Below are 26160 nucleotides of genomic sequence, written 5' to 3'. Positions count from 1 at the left end.
AAATTTTAATATATATAACAAACTTGTATTTCGTCACATAATCATTTTTTTTCTTCTTATACTGGCTTAGACGTTCTCAGAGAATAATTTCAATTATATTCAGTAAATTATTTCAGTAAATAATTTTCTGTCCGTCTCTTTCTTCGATTCTCGAACCCAATCACTCTTCACCGGATCTGCTTTTGCGCACGACATCCCCACGGCCGATTCTCACATATCCATATGCACAAAGGTAGGAGCTTCTCGTGACATTTCTAGTAGGTAGGTATGCTATGTTGGTCCGCTTCCCACCGCGAGTCAGACAATATCGCGCATTCACAGATTGCGCTGTCAGGCGGCTCGAATAATATTCGGGGTGACACGCCATGTATCCGCTATGCGGTGCCGCCGTGTCGAGGGTGTATGACTCAGCATCCCTAACGCGCGGGAGCTGCCCCGAGGAAGCGGAGAGAGATTCAGGAGGTGGAACCTCTCCCCTTTCCCCCTCGCCTCTCTTCCTCTTCGTCTCCGTCTTCTTCGTTTCTTCCTCGTCTCCCAGAATCCTGGCTCCTTTTTCGTTTCGGATAAGAGTCCCCATAGAAGAGTGAGAAAACGAGCGAGACGAGCGTCGTCGCACCACGTGTCCGTGACCGATCCAATTTTTTCCTCTACGCCCCAATATACGTCGCGCACCCTCGTACGTGAGCACGACACACGCGCACACGCATGCCTTCGTCTTTCCCTGACTTCTCAATCAGGAATAACCGCGTCGGCGGCGGTGGATATCGAGTTTGCCAACGAGATTCGTCACGCTCGATAGATCCTCGTGAAATACTTGGAACGGATTTTAAAGTGGGTTCGTCGATACCGCTCGACGACGACCTGTGGGCATCCGTGACGAACGCGGATACATCATTATCCGCATATTGGAATTAGTTCTCTTTCTTCCGTTGATTTTCAGGATAATTCATTTCTGTATTCTATTCTGTTCGAACTTTTTCCAAGAAACTTGAGATTTTTTTGCGCTGACTTGTTGATGGCTCGACGTAAAAAATATTATAATGTTAACTGATTTTATTTTGACAGAAATTATTTATTTCTATGATTATATATTTTAATTTAATTTTATTAATTATTATTTGATTTACAAAAATTATTTATTTGTATGATTATATATTTTTCAAGGCATAATTCATTTTTTAATCTGTGTACTTTTGTTTAATATATTGACTTTTACTAATACAGCCGTTACTAGACGTTTGGAAATCCGTTGAAAGAGAGTTCTTTTGAAATCTATTTTATGAAATTTTCCCACAAATCGATCATCTGCGACGAAAGCCGGTTGTCCGAAACATCAGCATATGGTCTAAGTTTCTTCCTGAAAACGTGTGATGCACATTTATCTTGGAAATGCCTCGAACGTATTTCTCACATCATGCTCTTCTCTAGTTTTGGCTATGATATTTATAATAAGCAATTATAGGAAAAAAAAATACGATAAAATATGATATAATTATAATAAATAATTCAAACTCTCTCTCTCTCTCTCTCTCTTATCTCTCTGTGAAATATATTACATATAAATCTGAAAGTAATTAGGATAATATAAATTTGAACAAGCATAAAGATAATTACGCAAATTTTTTAAAGACATATTAACAATATACTTTACCTATAAACAAAATTTACAAGATACAAAGATATATTTTATAGCATGAATTACTATGAGTTTGTAGGATTAGACACATGTGTAGGCGAGAACGGATGTTGCAAGGAAAAGTTGTCCGCATATTATGATCGCGTAAACGAAGGAATGTCCGCATTTACGAGAGTCGAGTGTCGCTGAATTATTGCGCGTGCACGAGTGACGCGAGTCCATCGGATCTACGTGGTCGATCCTTGGAGAACAACGTAATTCCCGTTGGGAAGAGACGAGGGAATCCTCCAAAACGGGAGAGAAGGCGCGCGTTTTCCCCTAACAAAGTAAATACCGCGCTTTTTCTCGCCGTCCCTAATCACGTTGTACCCTTATGCGTTTTGTATAGAGACCGATCTTTAATTAATCTGATTTACATCGGGCTCGATGAAGCGCTACACTCGCGACAGAGCCAGCGCATACCTACTTTTGCTTCCTTACAGGGCTCTCATTAAGAGCGAAATAATGGTTCTGCCAAAAATGTTATTTTCTCTAGCATCCTTATTTTTACGCAATTTATTGAATTACTTAAATTATTCACCAAATCAGTTTTTGAAGTGAATTATAATAATAACAGTTATAATCAATTATTAAATTAAATTTTAGTAATAAAAGATTTAAAATATTCAATTTAATATATTTTTTTATTTCATAATTTCTATAAATCAGAGGTTCTCTCTTCGCTAATTTCAAAATGTTTTTTTATGCATTGTTATTTTAATGTTATTTTTTTTTATTTATCTTTAAAATTAATTAAACACCAATTGAAAGAAAGAGAAAGAGAAAAAATAAATTATGAAGTAAGCATTTAAAAAGATAACATGCTGAAACGATCAAAAATAAATTTCGCAAATAGCCAAACCAGTTATTTCGCGAAATAAATCTGAATTAGAGAATTTTGTCTAATTTTCCTATCGATCCACCTGACGATAATTTGTCATTGTGTCGTGAATGGTGATACATCCCGACAGATACTATATACGCGAGGTCGACTTTCCCCGGTTTTCGACGTGCCCGCTGCGTTCTACACCACTGTGCACGGAACGCGGGACTTTCGGTGCTGAAGTGTCAGGCCACTGATAAGCCGAAGGCATTAATTTTACGGCGTGGTCCCCATCGCGGTGGTGGTCCATGGACCCTGTCTCTCGACTAATACAATTATGTTATAACCCCTTGCCAACTCGTCCTTTCCAGCCTCCCCTCGGCGCCCCCCTTTCTCTATCTCCCGACACCCTCGGCCTCGAACTCCGGCGAGTCGCTGTCGAGGGATGAGGGAGGGACCGGGAAGAGGGGAGAGAGTTGCGGAAGCCGAACACGCGTTTGTTTCGAATCCCGTTTACGACCGCGGGCATACTGCGGGCATACCCTTCACCGCAATCTTCCTTTTCCGCGCGCTAAATTATTAGGATCGTCTTGCAGCTGAGCAAGATATTTCAGCGCAATTCGCACCGAATTTAACGCGAGAATATTGAAAAATAAATTGTGATAAACAGAATCTAAAGAAAAATAAAAATACCCACGGGACGAATTATATTTCAATCCATAGAAGCTGTGCAATTTTAAGAAAATATACATCTCATAATCATAAATAATTTTGTTATAAAACAAAAAATGATTCTAAATATATTTTTATTTGCGACAGTCGAACAATCTATAGTGTGGTCCATTTTGTACTTCCGCGAGGTGCGTTTGCCAGAGTAGTACAGTAAGAAGACAGTTAATCCCGTAATGTTACCTCGGCGACGTATGTATATAAGCGCAGGGGACTTTATACGGGGCCGTTCGTGCATAACGTAGCCGGAGGCCCCGGAAGGCAGCGAAGACGCGTGTGCGCCTAAGTCTTTATTACAACCGAGAAGAGCGATTTTGCGGTTTAAAGCCGTGCTATTAACATGAGCCTGTCCCGTCCAATCCCGCGAGCTCGCGGCCGTCGATCGGGACAGAAATTTCTCGTTGTAATCGGTCGGTCGAGCGCACGATGCAAAGAATACTAGATGTAGCAATGCGCATAATGGCCGCGTGATAAATCGGGAATCGATCCCGAATGCGCGAGGCGTGCAATTCGAAAGTGTTGAACAATTTTTTTATGCGGGCTATGAACTCTGCGCAATTCTGTATATTTACTCTGCCTCTTCTCCATTCTCTGTATTATTTTTTTGCTCGAGAGTACACACATTCGAGTATATTATAATTTCTTATTTCACATCGTTATCAACATAGAAAGTCGCTACGTAATATATGTTACGTAGCATAAAATTAAAATTCTGTGTTCGAAATTATTTCTCTATTTTTAGTCAGCTGTTGTAAGACGATGGCGAATCGTCGGATTTTTATATTTGGTATTTTTAAATTTTTAACACCATGCTATGATATAAATGGAATATTGCCGATTTATAATTCTAACTATGATATATATTTTCCGAGCAGATAAGCTTATCATAGTGCTAACCAACACTTGCACGGCCAAAGTTAATTAACCTCCGTTATGTAAAAGAAGGACATGCACTCGTTACATGATTTTATTTACATTCAGCAAATAATAGTCACATGGGGCATGAAATAACGCTCGTCGTATCCGCAATGCACTTTTTGCAACCGACGTTCGGACATTCTACAGCGGCTTTCTTTCGCTTCGCGAAAGACGTGCCCCCAATTTTTTGGAGATTAACGCATCGGTCGGGGTAGGGAAGAGTCAAAACGAGGGATAGAATACGAGGAGGGAATGATTCCGGTGATGTGGCGGCGACGAAACGGAACAAAACGCGAGCGAGGCGTAGGAGATAGTAGCTCGAACGAGGGTTAAATAATCTGGTTAGCCGTTCTCGCTGACCGCCGGGTGAAGTATGGAAATGAAGGGCATTCATTGGACACCGGCTATCGCCATGGGCGAGAGCACAGTGCGGTGCCATGTGGTGGCCAGCGACCATCATGGGACGGAGAGAGAGAGAGAGAGAGAGAGAGAGAGAGAGAGAGAGAGAGGTTTCGTTGTGTATCTGCATATAGAGGCGACGATCAGAGAGCTCGCGGGACGAGTAGCTCTGACAATTAACTAACGAGCAGTTGACACAACTTATCAAATCATATCGCACGTCAGGCGCTTCAATTATGCACGGGGATAGCGCGCTTTTTGCCGCTCCGTGGACTACGCTTTTTGCGCTCTCGCGATTTCACGACGGAAGCGAGACGGGCTTGAATTTTGCACAGCGTGTATGTTGTTGCGTTCCATCGTCGAACTTGTTAACGTATCCGACTGCCGAAGTAACTAGATACTACAAGAAAGACACATATGTGTATGTGTGCATGCATTCTATGTAAAATATTTATTTCTTCAACTAACAAACTGAATGAAAAATTTACAACTTTTATTTTTCAGATATAAAGTTTTTTTTTCGCGCAATACAGTTTATACAGTATAAAATATTTATAACGGAAGGAAGTTACTTATTCAGAGCTCTAAATCTAATTTATATTAATCTTAAGAAATTTAAAATGTTTCAATTCTGGAACAAGAATTTATGATACGAATTTATATAATTAGTTTATAAATTGATCTAATAAAGCATAAATTTTTTTAAATAAAAAAAATGTTCTTAAAAACTGATTAAGATTTATGGGACCATTTATATTTCAAGTTTGAAAGGATTAACTGTTTTACATATTATATACAGGATTATAGCGATTGATGTCGATTGGCAACTGATTGGCGACCCAGTCGCTTTATAAACTACATCTTTTGCGAAAAAAAAATCGTTTAATCATATGCAGTGTTAACTGATGAAAACCGGTTCTAAAATGTGCAACTATCGATGCGAGAGCCATGGAGCATTGCTGACGTCGACAAGACTTATTTATGAGTTCTTGTATCAATGCTTTACATATTTCATTAATTGCCATAGCATATAACATTTCTCGATAACTGATTATGAAATTATATGAAATATACTTCTCGGATTGCATTTTTTGACACGACCGTCTCTGTCTTTCTCTCTTACCGTTCTCTTTCTTTTATGCGCTCAATTTTTTTCCCTAATTTTTTCATTCTGTAATTTTTTACTTAATACAATATATACGAAAGGAATCTCCATACATCATTTGCATCAACGGAAAGACGATTAGCGCGAAGGGGATATACACGTGTCTATGACAGCGAGCGAGAGAATTGAACTCACCGAAACTATACCGTTCTCAATCGTGACATTCAATAAACGACTTGCATCACACCTCTCACCGTTCAATATTTAAAAGCCAATGTCGACAATCATTGGCACCTTTGCAGGTATCGATGTTGCAATCGGCCGGAGTTTATCGCCCGAGCGGAGCCGAGCCGTGGCGAGATCAGAGTCCGTTGATCCGGACTGCGAGAGCGCGAGAGACCGGGCGATCTATCAAGAACATCGTATTTAACTTAGCGCAACGTGTTCCGTGCATACACGCGATTCCATAACTACTCGCACACGCGTACCTACACCACGCCGATCCGACGTTTACGTTCAGTGCGTGCGCGCCGCGATACAGCTTGCTGACGCTAGTTGCTTCGCCAGCCTCCTTTTCCCAGGCAGTTCGATAAACTTGTCGGGAAAGATTTCACCTCGCGAGTTCACCTATCGCGCCTATCATCCCCGAGCGCGAGCGACGAGCTCACGAATGCGTTTACGTCGTTATTTACTCGCGATCGCCGGTTCTTCCTCTATATGTAAATTTTATGTAAATTGCGTCTTGCGAAAGAATGTTCACAATGCGTTCCACTCAGATTTCGATAAGACCTGGTAGTAAGTCTGTGAAGAGAACGAAAATCGGAATTGATCTCTTGGTTAACTCGCTTTACGAGAAAAAAATGATTTCTTCTGCAAAAACATTACATATAGATATGTACTTTGATCTTATTTGCGTGAGATTTCCTCGTTTTTGCCAATGTTTGACAACAACCGACAGTGAAAATGCTATAGCAGGTGGTTTAACGAAACTCGATAGATCTATAAAGTAAACAAAAACAATTTCTGCGTCCCTTTCCTATTTTCACTACAAATTTCGGCAGATGAAATAACTCTTCTTAGATAAGAAAACAATTTTCTATATTTCATAATAGCTTATCGAATTATACGATTAAATAAAAGTTTATTATTAAAGATATAAAATAGAACATTTTAATGCATCGGTGAATACGAAAGAAACAGGCACAGGTGATGAAAATCACTTTACCGAGCCTCTTTAAAATCGGGTAGAGAACATCTCGATACATTCCTCGCGAGACAATGATAAATAATTCATGGGATTTCTAATTCCTCTCGCTTGTAGAGATCTGTCGGCTTTCGCTCGTTCCGCGACACATGCCCGTCTGCCCGTACATCTCTTTCTCTCTCTCTCTCCCCCCTCTCTCTTTGTGGCGGCGCGTGGGCGTCCGCAGCGGCAATCAAAGTGCGAATGACAGTTTAATCGTAATGCGCGGCACGCGCGCTTGTCGCCGACCGACATGTGCGTAACACGCACTCGACGGCGCGCGCCGCCGCCTCTCGTTGATCGACGCTGCTTGGCGTGCGGCGGTAATCGTCGAATAGCGCACACGCGTGAAAGGATCACTCGAGTTAATCTCGAAGGGGATCTTTGGAGCCACGACGGAACCGCGAAGCGCCGCCGACGTAGCCGCGGGCCCTCGTTGAACCTACCTACCTACATCGCCGTGCATGTAATCGGGCACGCGTGCGACCTCGAAATTTCCCGTTTTTCCTCATAAAATATTCGCGCCTTTTTTATAATATAGTGGAACGCATCAATTTTTCTCTCGTTTCAGTTATTATAATTGTGTAATTTGGAAAGTTTAGTTCGCTAAAAGTTTAATCGCTAAATATCTGCTATTACGATTGATAAGGACAATCAATTTAAATGATTCACGCACCGAAATATGATTCTATTAAAAAAAATATAAATTGCTCAAGTCGTTAATAAATATTAACTGCATTACGATCGCTCTTGACGGCGATGTTCCGTTATATGCTCTTGCTAATCGTCGATTAAATTCGTGCGAGTTACTCGATGAGAGGAGGAAATCGCGCGGTGACTCTTGTTGCTCCTCTTCGCCGACTTGTCCCGCGCCGATCGCAATTATCGAGGCTACACGAGATGCGCGCAAAAATATATATTAACCGACGCCGGTTCGTTAGTTTCACGAGGGCGAAGTACGCGAGCGAGATAACATCCCGGTGCTAACACGGTTCTAATAACGTCTCGAGCGCGCGCAAAAATCCCCGGAGCTTTCATAGTTTCGCGCGGATAATCTGATTTCACGATGCAGCTCGACGTCTAACATAAAATCGTTTTCGAGAGAACTTTACGCGTATCGGGAACCGAGCAAAGGGAGAAGGAAAGAAAAAGCGAGGATGCGCTCTTTGGAGAAAAAAGAAAGAGAGAAAGAACAAAATAAGGATGAGGGGGAGAGTGAGAAAGAAAACAAGGAGGATAGAAAGGAGGTCCCGACGCGTCGAATATCGCCTTCCTTCGCGTTCTCTTCCCTCTCCTTCACTCAGCTCTCTCTCCAGGGTCTCTCGAGATGAGAAGGCAGGCCGCCTCGAATCCCGCGAGTGGATAATTATTAATCGTTATTTTCGCCAATCACGGCCGTTTATCTTGAGGCACGCAACGCCAATTATCTATCGGCGGTTCGGCCGATGGAGAGAAGAAGAGAGATCGAAATGTATAGGGAGGGAGAGAGAGAGAGAGAGAGAAAGAGAGAGAAGAATGCACTTTGTAAAGGGCGGTAAGAGGAGCGAGGGAAAAGAGACGGATAGAGATCGCTTAGCTCGGCTCTTTTACGTTACATCCCTTTCCTCCCTACACTCAGTTGCACTTCCTCAGATTGCACGTAATGCACGTGCGTAAGAGAGACGGAGGGTGTACCAGCGCACACATTGCTAGCTGTTTCCTCCGTGTTATTCCGGCTTCGAGGCTGCCAGGTTCAGGTTACATTTTGTGAGTCGCAGACTGCGAAAATTCCTCCCAGGTGTATTGGAAAAAATCAAAATATTTTTCATCGGAAATTTAATTGCGAACGATATCCGGTAATTAATCTTTAATTCATTAATTCATTTTTTTTTTCTCACATAGTAGTGAGTTGAGACAATGGAATAGATTATTTTTAAAAAGTGATTTTTTTTTTAAACATAACAGTATGTATAATGAATTATTTCAACTATTGGCGAGTTGGAAAAAATATTATGCTAAATCTTTTGAATGAAATTTTCATGATAATACATTCAGAAATTTTTTGGAGAGAGTAACTGTCAATAAAATGTCATCAGCCAGATGTTATCAAAGATGATAAAATTCGACTTTGTAACCTTTTTCTCTCGATTCTACGAGTACATCTATTTCTCTATCTGAATATATATATATATATATATATTTTTTTTAACTATCAAACGTCTGATCATTCTGAATAATCATCAAGTCTGTTTTATCACGTAATAACAGCAACGGCGAAACTTAACAGTAATCGTTTTACAACAATTTTATTGTGGAACGAAGGCTGAATCACCGGAAATGGAATCGCCAGGCAGCGGCGTTGGCAGTCCTAATCTAACGCGGCATGTTAAGGTGCATGGAGTCCTTCTCTCTCTTTCTCCTTCTCTCGTCGATGTTTAACGCGTCGGGCAATTATTAGCTTTCCGAGCGCGGTCGGCGCGGCGGCGCGCAACGGCTCTTATTTCATTCGCGGCGTTTCCGCGTTGCCCGGCTTCAAAAAATCAGCGCTCGTGCGAGGCGAAGCTTGATAGGAAGATCGAGAGAAGGAGAAAGAGAGGCCACGACGAGATAAATTAATCGGCCGATATCCGGACCACGATGTCGTTAACATCGCGACGGGGTGTGTCGCGCCGCGCTCTAAGAATTGCCATTTTCTCTGAGTATCCGAGAAAAATGATTTGTACAATCTTCATTGGCGAGTACTAATTCATTTTTGTTAAAATAAACCCCTTTTAATTGCGAAAGAGAGAAAGAAATATAATTGATAATTTATTGATTTTTAATTAACAAAAATTAGAGTAGCATAGAAGAAATTATTAATAATTTAATTGTTTGATTAAATAAGAAAAAATGCATAAGAGTTTCACATTTATTAATCTTAAAAACTATTGAAAAATTTAATAGCATTTTTTGATATTTTAATTTTGAAGTTAGTCTCAATGATAATTGATTAAGAAATCTGGATAGAAAGGGAGTGCGGTTAATGGAAAGTACATGACTACTACAAGAAGTTTATTTGTGTTTTCTTCTCATCGAATAAATAAAATCTTATACCTATTGTAAGACAATAAATTTTATCGTCAATAATTTCTTTTTTTAACACGATTGTTACATTGCTAAACATAGATTGACTGATAAATATCTTCGCGAATGCATCACTGATCTATCTTATTTATTACCAGCCCGATTTATCTTGATGATCCATCATCAAGCGAGATGATCAATATACTACGGTAGATGCCTCGAGCTGATTATAACGAACTATAAAAAGGGATGCGCACGCGATAAAAAATCTTGGAGTGCTCGAGTTGATAAGGCCGTTTTAAAAGGACGGATCGCGCGGTCAGCAACAGGCATACACATATTCGCATGTATACCGGCGTGTCGCTTCCGCATGCGAACCCATGTTCATGCGAGGGAAAGAAGAAAATGGGCGATGGAACGTCAGGCGAGACATTTACATTGGCTCGTTCGCTCTTCAGGGTCCATCGATCACGATCCGCGGCGATCCCCGCAGCGCGGGGAATCACTCGTGTCTTCCGCGTGTTTTCTACGACACCTTTGCGTTTTCTCGACTCAGGCTCGTGTCGTGGCACAGGCAATGTGCGGTGATGAACGGTACCGCGATCACGCGTTAATAATTCCGAAAGATTGATGCGCGTTCGACATAAAACTGTTGCAACATGAATTACCATTCAGCCAGGAAAGTTTGCGAAGACTTGAATGACGTGCAAATTGATTTTTTGTCTATTATATTATAATTGTTGAGTATAATTATTTGAATATCGTCTTGTAATTATATTCAACAATAATTATATTGAATATAAGTATTGTTGAATATAATTACAAGACGATATTCCCAAAATCAATTTGAAAACTCAATGCTTTAATGAAACTAAGAGAACGCTGTCAGTGATATTTTGATCACGAGATCAACTATGATAAATAAAATAAAAGTAAAAGAAATATTTTTTTTGTTCAAATAAGTATTATTTAAAATTGTTTTATGAGATTTTTATAATTTGCAAATTATATTTATCATTTAATTTAATTGGTACTAAATATGTATAAATACAACATTATTGGAATGCCGTTATGCTGTCTCTATTAAATGGGAAAGAATTTGCCATCGAATTTTGTACGAGAAATCCACTAAATACCGGACTTTTATCCTTGAAAAGAAAAAGAAAGAAATCGAGGACACCGTGCTAGAGTGGTGAGAAAATGGATTTTTCTTCCCGCTAACTCGCTAACAATATAATTTTTCTGCGCATAATGCGATCGTTAGGTCTCAAACCCCTTTCTCTCATTGCCGTTATCGTCGACGGCGGAAGTAAGGAGCGCTCGATAAAACTTCTCACTTATCCGGGACTACCCCTTTTGCTCCACAAATCAGAAAGTTACTTGGGAACCCGGAGTGGCGTTTGTTCGATTCAGAATAAAGTTTAAAACTCGACTCGCCGCATTCTCGAGACCCATTGTGCCCCCTCCCCCCTCCCCCCGATGCCGGCTCAAAGATGTTCCTTGAGCGAGAATATTGTAAAATGCCAAATGGCGGTGCTCAGGCATTATCATAATCACGACGAGTGGAACTTCCACCTTTTTACTGAAATATACTTTACCGGATATAACTGAATTATCAAAACTTTCGAGCGTATTCTAGTTTAAAGTCGATCTTAGTAAAAATTTAATTATTCATTTTACAACATAAGATGTCATCGTAGCTGAGTCCCGAATTTATTAAAATTATATATGGAATATTTTCCATGTATCTTCTCCCGAAATTTGATTTTCGTGACAAAGCGATTTAAATTTCGATTATAATCGTCGTATTTATTCGTAATCACGCTCTCACGTTTGTGAGCGATCGTTCCTCGGAATTCTTTTGCAAGAATCCAAAGGATCAGCGGCTTTCGCAATCGTCAAAATCCTTCATTCTGCATGGTGACGTGGCGCAAATAGCGACCAGTCGTCTCCGACGTCGAGATTTTCGATGGAGGACAATGACTCGCGCACACTTTTTCACAATACTATACAATATATACCTGGACAGCCGCTTGAATAAATATCGATCATAGCGCGCGCGCGCGACTCCGCAGAAGGAAATATTATTTTCATATACGGCGGGCATTTTCCGTGGCGCGTCGGGACGCGCAGCTGGTCCATGACAATGCCGCCGTAATCCAATAACGCCGGTGTTGCGTGTCCGCCCCGGTGAAGAGCGATCCCCGGCGACTTCTCTCGTCGAATGCAACGGCCGTCGCCGTTGCATCCTCGCGACCAGCCGGCCGTCTCTTCCGCGATTGCGCATCGTTGGAATTTCCAATCTACTTGATTTAGCGACAAAAAAATATAGCTTGAAAATATAAATTTATTTATTTATTAAAGCTGATTTTATTATTTTTTAAGATTTAGAATTTTATATAATATTTGGGGAAATATGCATTTTATTTCTGGATTAATCGAAATGATCCAGAGTTTATTATCGAGAGTTCGAAGTTAAGAGAAAAATTTGAAATCGGGGAAAGATTGCGGGAAATTATTTCCAACTCGTAACATAATGCAAGTCGCAATTACTAAGCGATATAAAATAATAATATTACCTCGTAAACATTTTTACATATAAACATACAAGTCGTTGCGCATATAATTATTCTAACGTGACATAAAATTCAAGATCATAAAAGCATTGTATCGCATTAAAGCAGCTGTAGGGTCCGAGTACTTTCGTCCTAACAAGTACCCCTTTATTTCTCAACGAATGAGGAAAATATAATTTACTCCCATTATATTTCACGCAACACCCGTCCGCGGAAAGTGCCTCGGTATTGCTAGGGTTAATGGAACGGCGAACTGAAAGCAAACGAGCCGGAGAAGGACAGAGAAGGAGACCGAAGGAGAGCGAGAAGTTGTTGCAGTCGGTGCAATCTCGTGCTGCGAGGCACGCGCGTATATGCTATTCGCTAAGCAGGCGGATAGGATTACGCGTTATTACGACCACGGCTTTCTCTCTTTCTTCCTCCTCCTCACTTTCTGTCTCATCTCCTTCATCCTGTGTGACGAGCGTTCGCCGTGTGTAGCGGCATTTGGCAAATCGGATAACCTGGCGCGACAATGAGACGGGAGGTTAAGCGTGTTTGCCCTTCTCTCGAATGCCCATTCGCGACACAATGGCTCCTGCCAGGGATCTTTTCAGTTCTTTTCAGAAGGGGTGTGGGATAGGAGGGGGAGGGAAGGGAAACAGGATTCCCTCCCTTAGGTTACGCGCGAAAAGATCCAAGAAGGAAACAGAGACGGAAGGAACGGAGAGAAGAGAGTGAATTAAAAGGTAGAGAGAGAGAGAGATCTCCTAGAGACCTGGTCTCCTCCTTTTCTCGACCGTCGTTTTTAGGCATTCAGGAACGGCGGGGACCACCGGGCCCAACGGCCTCGAGATGGCACGAGTCCTAGGACGGGTCTCGTCCTCTCCTACGAAATTCGGGGGAATGCACGCCCAGATCGGCCACAATGAGCCTAATCAACCGACGAGTGTACACACAATCGACAACAAACCATATATATTCGACTCGAGGAGTCTCGTTCGCGGACGAAAGGACGGAGAGACGATCTTTATCTAAGAATAGCGGAAACGCGACCGAAATTTGTTGCCGTTGCGGAAGCTGTGTCAGCTGCCGTTTCGTCCGAGCAGCGAGTATTAGGTATTCGGCTTGACGAATCGCGACGTTGCATGCGATCTTGACGATTTTTTAAAAAGGGTCGCTCGATTCGATACGCATATTACGACGAGGAGCGTGTTTTACGACAGGCCACGAGAAGAGAATCCCGCGGAGAATCGTCACGAGATCGGCGTCAACATATAAATATAAGTCCCATTTATTCATCTTTTATACGACTACCGTGCTCTCGTATTATAAAATCACGCAGAGCTATATATAAAATATCTTGTTGTCGAGTTATTTTTTAATCATGGTATTTTTGATCAAATTAACAGTAACTTGTGCTTATAACATAAATAAATAATAAAAATTAAATAATGTGTCATGATAAAGAATGGAATTAAACTAATAACTGTATGTATTAATCTTCAGCAGTTAACATAAATAATTGATTGATAATAATTGAATAATAATTGATTGATTTTAGACAGCGAATATAATAATTAGATATTTTTACACAATAATATAAAATATTTCAACATTAAATTTTTTTAAATAAAATAGGATTATGTTGTATGAAATAGGATCATATTTTCATTGAATAAAACAAACAATTTCTGGGAATTATATTGAAGCAAATTACAAATATTGAAACATAATTAAAAAAAAAAAAAACAAAAATAAAATTATAATATAATATAATGAAGTATTAGATTATATAACTTGAGTCTCTCTCCTTTATAAGAAAATAAAAGGCTATTGAACATGCGAAAGAAGCTACTCTAACAGAGCGACGTCCATCAAAAGCGTCAAGGAGATTTTCTCGTGGCCGACATATTGCGCGAAAGCATCGATCGTTTATCTCGGTAGAACGATCTCGCAAGAATGGAAAATCGATGGGATCCCCGAAAGACAGATAGACGACGGGGCCGAGTGGTTCCAGCTGGCGCGACTCAACACGCCTATGAAGTGGCCGGCTCCGGTAAGACGGTCGACGCCGACGACGTTAGAGGTGGAGGAAGAAGATTCGGGCACGTGTTTGACTAAACACTCGTGCGGTCGTTATCTTGTTCACGCTAGGACGAGGACGGGTGAACCGGGCCCACCGGGGACACACAGAGAGCGATGGATGCGCCCAAAACACGAGCCATTCTTCCGCGTCCCGGGGAACCGAGATCGGAGAGAGAGAAGAATGGCGATGATGCCGCGACGCGCGCGTCGGTGCATCACCAGTCTGCCGATGTACAAATCACAGCCCATTTACTCCATTCAGCGCGACACTCGTTTAACGACACTCGGACATGAGAGAGGACGGCCGTAAATCCTCGCCGGGTCTCGTGACATCCTCGCTCTATTTCTCTATTTCTCTCTCTCTCTCTCTCTCTCTCTCTCTCTCTCTTTCGTTCGCCCTCTCGCTCTTTTCCGCTTTTCTTCTCGATCGAAAGAATAAAAATTTAAAATTTACAACAAGGCCTATATGTCAATAACGTTTCCTCTTTTTTTTTAATAAGAAAATAGAAAATGAAGAGTCGTGTATATTAATTCATTCAAATTATGATTATATGATCTGTTTAAGCGTGAACAATGCAGTTTTATTGAATCGGATTTGCGTGCAATCATTGAAAAGTGAGAAAAGAAAGAATTTATCAAAATATGTAATATTTTTGCGATTAATCTTTTGGGATCAATTGCAATAATTTCTACAAAAGTGTCAACTATTTATCACGAAATATTCCTCGCTTTTTACACAATGGATTTTTTCGCGCAAATCTAGATTTCAGGACATAAATGACAGAAAATAATCAAGTACGAAATTTACGCATTTTTTATACATTCTATTCATTCATTACACAAAACGCTTTTTTCGGAAAAATTTTTCCGAAACATGATATATTTCTCTCTCCCCTCTTTATCTGTTTCTTCATCTCCGCCGCGAGGCCCGTACAGGGTACCGGTTTACCTTACGGACAATGTTACGTAGCCCGTAGCAAAGCACGAGCGAGGCATAAGCTATTCCTTTGCGGTTTATACTCTATCCTGTGCATGAATACGTGACGCATGCATACGAAACGTGAGTGTGTGAGTGTCCGAGCCGCAAGCAGGCTCGTCCGTGTTCCTCGTGTATACAGGAACCACACAGGACTACCACCTTGGTAGTATCTTGATAACACGACTCTCTCGCCGTGCGCAGAAGAACGCAAAGTTAAACCTCAGTGATCCGCATTCGTCTCACATGACGAACGAAAGTTTTGATAGATTGCATGACATTAAAATGCGTATAAAATTAGTTTCATTTTCAGAAACAAATTGTATTAAATAAAAAAGGATTTTTCAAGAAAGATATATATATATATATATATATATATATATATATATATATATAAAAGTTTTAATATTACAAAATATTAATTCAGAAATTTTTATAAATAAGAATCAATTAAAAATTTTGAAATTAAACAATTCTGCAATCTTTAAGTTTCAAATTTACATTTTTACTAAAATTTAATTTTTTAATTAAGGAAAATTAATTGTTTAAGTTTATTTATATCAAGAAAAATATTTTTCTACTTTTTAATTGCCTATAGATAAATCAGCTGTTTTAATCTCTATGTGTCAAACTTTGACAATAGTAGACAATAAGCAATGTATATCTTTGGGTATACATAAACAATACATGGCACCAAAAACTTGTTAAAAATTGCTTACGTCTATTAATTCATTCATTATTGGATTCAATCAAATTATTATATAAGGGTGTTAATGATATCACGAAAACTCCGCTCAATCTAATTGTGCGAAAGCGATGAATGGCAACCACTGCCGGTGGTATCTGCGTATCTTTCAACAAGCGCGCAACATGGGGCTTAAATTGAATGAAAATCACAATTGACGAGGCATTAGCATAATGTAGCACGAATCGGTTGGGTGAGGTCCGATACGGAACGTCGACGAATCGACCGTTTCGAGTGTGTCAGCGACCCGCACAGCACGCAGATTAAACTCACTTTCATCCTAGACGCTCGCTCGACGCGTTAAATCTCGCTTAAAAAAAAACGCGTACAAATTTCATGGATCCGACACTGGTAAAACTAAGAAGATATGATTGCACAAAATAAATACGGAAATTGTTTAAAAACATTCTTAATCGGTATTGCAAGATATGCGTGAACTCTCTTCGCCATATGTTGTCAAAATTCCTTGTCAATCAACTGTGAACATATCTTGACAACAATGATTAATGTTTAATCAAATTATTAATATTTATTTATAAATATTTAAAAAAATATTGTGAAGAAAATAAATTTAATTTTTTAATTTGCTTATTGGACAGCAATATATTTTCTATAATTCAAAAATATTGCCTATCTATTTATCATAATTTTCTCATAATTTATATTTTTTTTATTTTCATGTATCATTATATAGTTAACCATTTCTTTTCAATCACATAGTCTAATCGATTTTTTTTTCATAAAGAAAAAGAAAATATTTGCTATAACTTTAAATAGCATTTATATTAATAAGAAATAAAACATGATGAAAAATATTTGATGCTGGTTCCTAGTATTATATAAAAGGTGAAAACCGGTTATTTCCATGTACATGTTATTTCAACTAAAGTCGAATCCCGACGAAGTGAAAGTATTTATGAATACAAAAAAATGTTAGATCTCAAATCATGAAAATAGACAAGATCGCTAAAAATGACCGATCTTAAGCTTCGCAGCTTCTGAAATAAACGGCTCAATTACATAGGTGACTTTAGTATGACGGCAACGGATCATAGACGGTAGTCGGACAGGGAATTTTCGCGCTCGTCGCCGAATAAAACCATTCACCGCGGTGTTCGGGAACTGGTTGCTTTGTTCCATTTAAGTGCGCCACCATAAATCAGTCACGGTGCCCTTTCCGAGCGAGTGATTTATGTTCGTAAGCAGCTATCGGATAAATTAGCGAACACGAGAGCGCGCGCGCGCTCGCGAATAAATGCCTTCTCTCGCCGGTAAACATCTACAAATGTACAACATCTTTCATTTCTTTTATCGCCGTGTTTCGGCTCCGTTCACACGCGATGAAAATAAGATGAGAATCGTGATCGATGGAAACGGAATCTCGTTTCTTTACGCGCGAATGAAAACATGGATTCTGGGAAATTCTAAATAAGAGTCTTAATGTCTTTAGAGTATATTTAGAGTATATAAGCAGTATAATGATAAACTCCCTCCTTCTCTCTCACACTCCTTAAGTGTACCAAAAAATATTATCGTTTTAACAATGTTCTATAATTTATTTTTCAATCAATTATGTACTGATTTGACGAAATATAATTATTAAAAAAATAATTATGAAATTATTTAATATATTAGAAATTGAATTGACTTCTTCTTGACATATGGCAATGTAGCGGTGTGTAAGTTAAAGATCGAGGCAAAAAATTTCACGGTTGCACGCACAGGGAGAACATATATCTGGACACACCTGTGGCCCACAGAGGCCTGTAATCGTCGCGCGACAAGCATAATTAGTCGAATATTAATACAAGCTCTCCAGCTGGGCGCGACGTGTTCTCCACGTGCTTCTCCACTGAAAAATACACGGCGAGAATTCTCCGGCGGGCCAAAAAAGAAGCGGGGACGATGAAGGAGAAAGAGAGCGAGATAAACGTCATGATCAACGGAAGAGAGAGAGGAGAGGAAGAAAAATAGTGTGAAGAGACAAAACACGTGCAGAGAACGAGAATACGAAGAATGGAGCTGGCGAGAGAAAGAGAGACGTATACTTTAATATAATATATATATGAGAGAGGAGAAAGGACGGTGTGTCGAGAAAGTATGTACGTGGTCGCGGGGATAAGAAAAGAGAGGGGGAAGATGAACGAAGAGAGAATCTCGAAACGTTCGTCGTAGAGATCGTTATGCGGGTGTTTATGGCGCCCGGTACGATTCGACGGACCCCTCTCTCTCTTCCTCTTTTTGTTTTCTTGCTCCTTTTGCGCGTTCTTCGTACGAGGATTCACATCGGCATCGCGACATCTCTTCCCTTTTCTCTCTTCACGAGAAGAGGACTCTCTCGCGTTCGGGAAGAGTTTCAGATTGTGTGATAACTGGCTCCCACACCGAGCCGAGTCGCCGGCCGGTCCGCGACCCCCCAGCGTTCAATGAGAGACATTTCTCATCATTTTCCATTCAGCCCGTCTGAGTTATAAGCCCCGGCTACGCCTTCTATCTGCGGCCACAATCGTTCGATTTATTATAAGCGCGAAAGAGCCTAATGAATTTAATTTCATATTTCACGGCCGGTAAGTAGGCAATCTCGTGAATATCCTCGCGGATACGAGCCGGCGCGGCGTGGATTTAGGTGGCAAGAACGCGTGTATATATTTGACGTCCGTTGTGCCCGAAGCGAGAAAGAAGAAAGAACGAAAGGCGAGAAGGATCGAAGAGCGATCTCGCCTTTCGTATTTTCGTGCCTCGTATCAGAAGATGAGGAAAAATTATCGTCGCAGATAATCACTGATTGCACATTTCCAATTCGTAATTCCGAGTAATTTACAGAACGGAACAACAGCGGAAAAGATTGATAAATATGTCTCTGAGAAAAATTAGTAACGTAAGAAAAAAGTTATGGTTTTTATTTTAAGAATTTAATCTCCGTCTTCTTTCAAGTATAAGATGAAAAAAATATTTCTTCAAGTATACATAGACGCGCAGAGGAATGTTAATATTCTCACTTAAATTAGATTATTGCAATTCTGTCCGCACGTGCTTCACACGTGTGGAACTGTCAATTATCGATAATCGTGCGATACTTTGAAATTGTTACGTTTCTTATCTCGAATAATCGCGCAAGAGTTAACTGCTCAATGAGAATATTGTTATCCTCTGCATAACATTCAAGAATCCATTAGGCATTTTCCGCGAAAAGCACATTTTTCCACGCGAGCCGTAATTCTTGGCGGTTGGTGTAATGGTCCCTCTTGGAGAAACAGCGCGCGGTAGTTAAGTTATTAAATTTATCTCCGCGAGTCGGAGTATAAAAATCACGGGGTGATTTATTATTTTTTGCTGCTTAACGATGCGAACGGAGAATATGGCGCGGGTGGCGTCTCTGCATTCTCTCTCTTTCTCTCTCTCTTTCTCTCGGGTCGTCTCCCGCTTCCTTTCCCGCTTTTTGTCCGTCCAAGTTTTTCTCTCCGCGTGAATAGTAGGATAACTCCGCGGTATAAATTTTCGCAATCGCGAAATCCTGGATACAAATGATCACGTAACTCGTCATGGGAACCGGGTGGAAGTTCATTTGCGTTGCGCAAATCGTGCAGCTTCTATTTGCGAATCCTTAAAAATTCGTTCGAAATTCATCAATAGAATTATCAGCCATTGCATCATGCAATACTTATGATTTTACGAAGAATTATCATGTCAGAATTATCATATCTCATATATTGTTGCTTGATTAATATTTCAATTATTTTGCTTTGTTTAAAAAAAAAGACATTATTATATATATATATATATATATATATATATATATATATATATACACAACTATATCAATGCTTTTGCCATCATGAAAATATCACAATTCCAATAATTTCTACCCTTTTAACACAATTACGTCATCCTTAAAGCAGATATTATGTTGGAACGAATCCAGATTCTGTCGAAAATTAATTCTATCAATAATTTATTAAAAACAAAGAATTAATATTAGAATAATTAATTTAATTGTTACATTACCATAAAATATAGGATAATACAAAGATCTTAATAACTCAAGATCTTTGAAAACACATGATAAGCGAACCATATGTATTATACGAGAATCGCAAGATTAATTATATGCCATCCATCTTGAAGAGATTGATTAGGTTACTTTTTATTTTCTTCCTTCTCTATCCCGCTTCCTCCGTCACTTATTGCGGATCACGATCTCTTCGACTTCCGGCGGCGAGATACAAGAGTCTCGGTGGCGCTTGGCCGACGCGACACGGTTCGTTTGCCGCGTGGTCGGCCTGAAGAAACCTCCTCTGCTCTTCTTCCTCTTCATGAAGCGGATGGTTCGCGAAGGGCGGTCAAGTGAGCAGGTAGATACAGACAGGCAAAAGCGCAGGTAGAACGAGCGAGCGACTTACGAAGCTGCGGAGATTCCGTCGAGTACGTCAAGCGGGGCGAGTTCGTTCTCGGTCACGAACCTTGACGCTAATGACGTGCATTAACAGCTAGAAAAAAAGGGATGAGAGAGAGAGAGAGAGAGAGAGAAAGAGAGGGGGTGCAAAGATATGAAACATATCAGTCGCGTTTCTCCGTGAAAATCCACTTATGTTTAATAGCCTTCATTTGCAGAAATTTGCACGCATGAGGCTTCTTTATCTTAGAAAACATCTCTTCCTACGTTCTTCTTTTTTTTTTTCCTGACTCTGGGAATTTGAAAAATGAGCAATGTAAATCGCACGCGGTATGCACAATTAATTCGCCCGATGTGTGCAAGATATGATAAATTCGAGAATACTTGCCTCTCGGAAAATATTTTCAACAAACTTGAATGATCTCTCTTCTACATTTTTCTCTTTATTGTTTCTTCTTCACTTTCTTTATATTGTTATATTCTTCTCAATCTTTTTATCTTTCTTTTCTTCTTCATTCCTTTTCAAATTCTTAATCTAGGATATAAGATTATTCTAAAGCTCTCGATCCAGTTATATTTGAAGCTAATTAAAAAATTCACAATTAATTATTCTTTTCCTTTCATAATTCTTTTTCTCGCTATTTTCGTTAACTTCTTCTTAAACTCGTATTAATACAAAATTGCCTGGTATTCGGCATCAATGTTCACCTTCGGACCTCGGTCCTCTCAGATACGAGTCTGCCACTGACCCCTGGCTGAAAACCGGCCGCACCCAGCGATTAATTCCTCGTTCGGCTCGCTTGCGCTTTCACGCGTTTGCGATGCACATCGAGAGGAAGAGGAGAAAGAGAGATAGGAGGAATTGTGAGAATGAGGAAAGCGCCGCGGCGCAGGATATATTTACCGTTATCGTATACGATCACCGCGTCGATGACCCCGCGGCTCGTTTAATAGTGATTATAGGAAAAAGTGAATGCGCGCAAGTGAGTGCCGCGGCGCCGTAAAATGATGATTTAGACCGTCGTTGGTTGATCCGATGACGGCGACGGCGACAGCGATGATCTCGCGACGCGTAAGATCGCCGATTTCACCGAAAACACGCTCATCATCGTCATTGAGCAAATTATTATAAATCTGGCGCCTCGATTCTGGCCCCCAATTTTTCAGAAAACTTAAAGCTTTTATCATGTTTTTATTATGTTATTTTATTTTATTTTTGTTTGTTTCTATTAAAAATTTTACACGTTATTTATTACTATTTTAATTTAATTTTTAGTTATATAATGATGGCTGTGCTTTATAAATTCTGGAAAATGTTTCGGGGCACAATTGCTTAGATCGCTTATCGATTAAATCCGCCACTGGCGAACGACGATGACGATACATTCGATCCGATCGTCGTTGCTTGCAAAAAGAGTCTCTCCGGGGAAAACGGAGACTTCCCCTTTCCTGCTTTTCCTCCCGATTATCCGGGAAGCGACAATCAAGTACAACGCGATACAACTTTGTGCCTCGAGCCTGTCATTTACGGTAGCTCGAAGGCCCGTTTCAAAGCCGGACCAGGCGGATATCGTCGTACCAAGATCCCAACGAGAGATCGTCGATCCTGTCTCTACTATTATACTTTGGCCGTTCGCGCGATACAATACGGAGTGACTGATATTTCGATGAAAATTGAGACTAAAAGCTCGCTTATAATAGATGATCTTTAACGCGACTTGTCTACGATACCTTTACCGATACTTGTTCCAAATTATCGTGTACATAAATATTATATTAAAAATATATAATGCAAACGCGAAAGAGAGAGAGAGAGAGAGAGAGAGAGAGAGAGAATACTTTTACATAGCATTGAAAATTTAAGATTTGATACAGAGAGAAAAATGTCAAAAGATGAAAATTGTAAGAAAAGCAAAATTCTGTTTTGTAATTAACATCTTTGTTTTGAAAACACATGTGAAATATAGGAAGATTTTTCACGTTTATAGCTTTGTGTCATAAATAATTTCATAAACGGTAATAGCAGGATGTATTTTAGTAGCCTTGGTGTAACATAATTTTCAAAGAATATTTAAAGCTATTTTGCATTAAATCCTCGATTGAATTCACCGAGATAATGACGATTTTAATATCCGTTATTCTTTCTCGACATTATTCGAATTCCGGAAGATTCGATCGAATAATTGCGATTAATATTCTCATAAATAATGTTATAAGTAGCAGTTATAACTTCTATAATGCCATCGACTTTGGCATAACAAAATTTCTTAAGAACACGATATATTCGCAGCTTTCTTTACATCAAAATCATTGAAATTATGCTGCCTTTAATCTACTATTAAATCTCTGTCATTTCCCCTCCTCTCTCTCTCTCTCTCTCTCTCTCTCTCTTTTTATGATGGATTCCGCAAAATTTGAACGGACGGTTGAGATTAAAACATTTTTCCCTCTCTGTTCCTCCTCTTTCGCTATTGATTCTTAAACACGGAGAACGCGCCGTCTTCTCTCGGTGATTGCTCATTACAACATTGGCGCGAGGTCGTTACAGTCACTGTAAAGGCATAATTGCATACGAGCGGAACGGCAACGCTCGTAAAAATGCCGCGCGTTTTCCACACACGCACGTGCGTACGCACATATGTACGCGAAGCGTCTAGTTAGCTAGGATGACCGTGCTCTTTTTAAAGTATCCGCTCATATATACGCGCGCAAACGCGATCTTAAATCAATATTCAGGCGGCAGGTGTCGCGTAGCTCTAATCAAGCCGACGCGGCTTTAATTAATCAGCGAGCTGCGCCACCGTCGAGAAGAAGGCTTTTCCTCAATCGCGTACAAATGCCCTGCGGCCGCGGTTTTACTCAAGAGTTTCACTGTCGACGAGTTGTTCTTGTAAGGCGAAAGTATAATATATACTTTTAGATTCTTGTACATTTGCGCTGATTAATATTCACGCATTTTATTTTCATTATTAAATATCGTTCTTATATTAAACAAATTATTCCGCTACCGATGCCATGAAGTATAATTAATACTGATAATCTTGGAGAATTGCCCACTTAATTTCGGCAAAAAATATTGTCAAAAAATAATCTAATGTATATTCATTAGGAATCACATTTCAGTAGGATTTGATTCTATTTTTACTGAATTTTCTCTTGGCACACAAATATTTTTAAGTACGTAAGAATTCTCGCATACGCTAAGACATAACATTTTCAAACTCTATCTCCCGTGCAACAAACTTTAAAACATCATTCTCCTTGCGAAGAGGGTACGACTTTAGTTCGCGAGGAAGGAAAAAAAATCGGAAAAAAATCAAGAGTGACGACGGCGACGACAACGAGACGACGACAACTTTAAATCGTAATAGTGTAACGATTTGGAAGAGAAAAGAAACGGAAATGGGACGAGGGAATCGAGGAACCGGTTCTTACGGCACCTGCGGATCTAGCGTTTCTTTTGTTCGCGTTATCGCCACCGCGAAACCGCAAAATGCGTACGCGGGGATAACGCAGGAAGGAGAGGAGGGGAGGGAGAGAGAGAGAGAGAGAAAGAGAGAAAGAACGCCGCGCGATTCCCCTCATGGACACGCTCCCGTTTTTGGTTTGCGACCCCAGTATTGCCGATCATAGCCCGGGGGCTGCTTCCTGGGGGAGCGCGACCCCTCGCACTTGGAAAATAATTCTATTAGGTTATATCGCGGTCTGTGCGAGAGAATGACGCGCATCTCGCACGAACGAGGGTGGCCGCACGAGGACGTTCCTGCGATTCGTCGCGTACGAACAGGAGGATAGTGGTTGCGGTGATGGTCGGTTGCGATGGTCGTGGTGGGCCGATTCACCTCGCAACATCAATCCCGATTGTTACGCTCCGAGCCGCTCTCCTAATCAATTTTATTTAGCGCGCGCGTAATTGCGAGCGATCTATTAGATCAGCCGGAACAATAGCGTTGCCCTCCTTCGGTTTTTTCCACTCGAGAGGGAATGCGATTATATTCTTTTCATCCAGTATCTTTTATAAAGCAGTATACTTTCGTGTGTTTTTTTCTCTTTCCGTTGCAAAACAAGAGCGTGTAAAAATACAAATCAGGAATGAAGGATAAAAAAATATTGAAAGGCAATTATTATTATTATTATTAATTGTACTAATATTTGACTTAATGTCTCGAACGATTTGTGAGATAACCCAGCAATGTTAAAACACGTTGCCGATACGCGAGGCCGACTTTTTCGTGATTTATCCATGCCAGCAGGAGCGCGACGTCATACTTTTTTCGGAGAGGAACGGTCTCTCGACCTCGCTCCTGGGGTCTGCCACGTCAAGCTGACGCCGAGAGCGCGATGTTAATGCGCCTTTCGCGCGCGCGCGCGATCTTTTTTTTCTGTTCCTCCTCCCCATTTCGGGATCTAACGGGGCGCCTTCTGCGCCTGTTTCGGGTGTCCTTGGTGGCGATGGTGGACGACGAATACGTACGATACGCACTGCTCTATCTCGCGTATCTATAAATCAAGGATGGGCGGAACCGACATGGAGAGACACCGTAGAGGTTGGAAGGAAACCCGTCTCTCGAAGCAACGCCTGGTTGAATTTATTGCGGGGCGAAGATGAGGAGGCTCTCTCTCTCTCTCTCTCTCTCTCTCTCTCTCTCTCTCTCTGTCTCTCTTGTCGCTTCTCTCTTCCTTTACCTTCCCCGTTCGTTTCTTTCTTCTGCTATCCGCCTAGAACATCCGCTATCGTTCTAGCCTCGCGTCTTCCCGTTCCATCTCCGATGTATTTAGATATCAAAGCACGATAATTGGTATTATGCTTCGGATAATCGCGAATACCCCGTCGAGAGGATCCGGTATGTCTCTCTCTCGAAGAAACGAACAGTCCGTAACTGTCTTAGCTATGAATTTTATACGACACTCTCAGCAAATTATTATTTTCGCATTTCCTGCAATAAAATATCCAAATACCCAAATTTATCTAAACCTATAGTAACACTTTCTCCGTTCGCAAAATCTTGGAGAGCAAACGAAACTTCATAAGAAGAAAACCGGAAACGGGGAGGTGCATCCTCCCTGGCGCGACGCAACCGGAGGCAGCGGTGAAAAACATCTTCGCGCGTTCCCTTCTGCCTTAATCATCGTATAATATAATATCACAAACTCGTAACTCGAGCCTTTGTAAATGCGCTATCGCTTCTCCGACGCACTATCGTGCCCGGAAGCGCATTATCGCGCGGGGGATTCACGTTTCCATCTTGGCATTCGCAAGAGTATTCGCGGGAGAGAAAAGAGAAGAGGGCGATCTCTCGGTTGCGTCGCAAAATAGAGACTAGGGATGATCACTTTGATTACGCGAGAGTACATCGATGTTTTTCCGATACCTTTTAGATATTTTAATACAATTAATAAGATATAAATCCTTCTTTTGTATCCTAAAATCTTTGCTCTTTTTCTATTTTGAGTTTTTTCTGCGACAAA

At 40.5% G+C, this 26160-nt stretch overlaps 1 protein-coding gene across 6 annotated transcripts in view; it reads left to right on the top strand.

The window, feature by feature from the left end:
- LOC126854714 (steroid receptor seven-up, isoforms B/C) overlaps window positions 1-26160 on the top strand; it is a 197463-nt gene that overhangs the window by 148241 nt on the left and 23062 nt on the right. The gene's annotated exons all lie outside the window — the stretch shown is intronic.

This window comes from Cataglyphis hispanica, chromosome 14 (assembly GCF_021464435.1).
Source record: "Cataglyphis hispanica isolate Lineage 1 chromosome 14, ULB_Chis1_1.0, whole genome shotgun sequence".
NCBI classification, from domain to species: domain Eukaryota; kingdom Metazoa; phylum Arthropoda; class Insecta; order Hymenoptera; family Formicidae; genus Cataglyphis; species Cataglyphis hispanica.
Note: the sequence above shows the minus strand (reverse complement) of the source record. Positions and strands in the feature narration are given on the sequence as shown.